This window comes from Copadichromis virginalis, linkage group LG12, assembly GCF_057382275.1.
Source record: "Copadichromis virginalis isolate Kocher_CV1m ecotype Utaka linkage group LG12, C_Virginalis_male_GT1.1, whole genome shotgun sequence".
Classification (NCBI taxonomy): domain Eukaryota; kingdom Metazoa; phylum Chordata; class Actinopteri; order Cichliformes; family Cichlidae; genus Copadichromis; species Copadichromis virginalis.
In genome coordinates, this window is record NC_140629.1 from 30578715 (window position 1) to 30580082 (window position 1368).

The following is a 1368-nucleotide window of genomic DNA, read 5'->3' on the forward strand; positions in this document are numbered from 1 at the left end:
TCAAGCCTATCTTTCAGATGGGTGAACACACTCACACCCATTTGCTTGCTCTGATAACCAGCCTCCTGGGAACTCTCGTCCGAAGCCAAACTTTTTGTCGCACAGAACAAAAGTGTAAGCCAGAACAGTCTGATCTGATGAGTACATTCCTTTCTGCTGCGGTTACTGCCTTCACTATATTACTGAGGACAAATTAACTTATAAAAGTCTGCAGTGTGATTATTAAATTCATCGTCTTTTTTTCTGTCTACCTATATCTTGCTTATCTTTAATAACGGAGACATACTGTTATCGGAAATTCAAGCAGAACCCAAATGCAGACAAAAAAGGCTGACTGCAAGGTTGGAAAGTGATAAGCTTTCTTTTTTTAAAGTACAGAATAGATAATAACATGTTTATGGAAGGTTAAGCTGACTTATATCACCAGATGATTATTCAGCGACGTGTTACACGTCCGAGGATGCTACAGGAATGTGTTACGAGGTCAGTGAGGGAGGAACAAACCGATAACAAGCAACAAGGTAAGCACTGAATAAGAACACAGAATATTAAACAAATAATGAACCAAGCAGCAGCTGCTGGGGCTGAAAAAGTGAAGCCATTCAGTTGAAGTGTCAAAAACTGCAGTTCCTCTGGGTACATGGCTGAATCTAAAAATGTTTCCGTTTTGCTTGGTGAAATTCTGCTGCTGCATTAGTATGTTACTTAGCACTAATTAGCAGTTATTTAGTGTTTGTGGATTGTGGAATGTTCTAACCTTAGCTGATTACGCCATTAATTACATTGTTCATTTATATTCACTGTGAAAGGAGACACATGAGCAAAGTTTTCAAACAATTTAATCCCACAATAGAACAAGGAACTATAGACAATGATATAGAAGAGTACGAGAAAAGAGAAGGAAATTAACCCATTAAATTTGATAAAGTTTTAATAATGCGTCGGGTAGGTTCCTCCGGGAAAATTTGTAGACATATAAATAACCACGAAGGGACTCGAACCCTCAATCTTCTGATCCGAAGTCAGACGCCTTATCCATTAGGCCACATGGTCGTCTTTGGGTCACGGGCTCTTCAATTAGAACACGTGGTCATTAACACAAAAACAAAGGACGGCTGACTGTAACACCTCTAGCTATTGTGTGTTTATATATATTAATGCATTTCATGCCTCTACAAGAGAATTCTTTTTTTTAATACACTGTCTTATATTTTATATTTGAATGCTCTCTTTTTAGCGCAACTAAGTCAGTTCCTGCAAGAGCTGAGCTGATAGCCTGAGCATGGTTGCTCCATCCCTTTAGTGCTGCATTTTTCCTGTTTGTCTTTAGTCTCCCCAGGAAGAGGACAGGAAGTTGATTGGGGAAAA

General features: G+C 38.9%; 1 non-coding gene across 1 annotated transcript; it reads right to left on the reverse strand.

Moving 5' to 3' along the window:
* Positions 1-980: 980 nt before the first annotated feature.
* On the reverse strand, positions 981-1053 carry trnar-ucg (transfer RNA arginine (anticodon UCG)). The gene has a single exon. It is a non-coding gene; the product is annotated as a tRNA-Arg (tRNA).
* Positions 1054-1368: the final 315 nt, after the last annotated feature.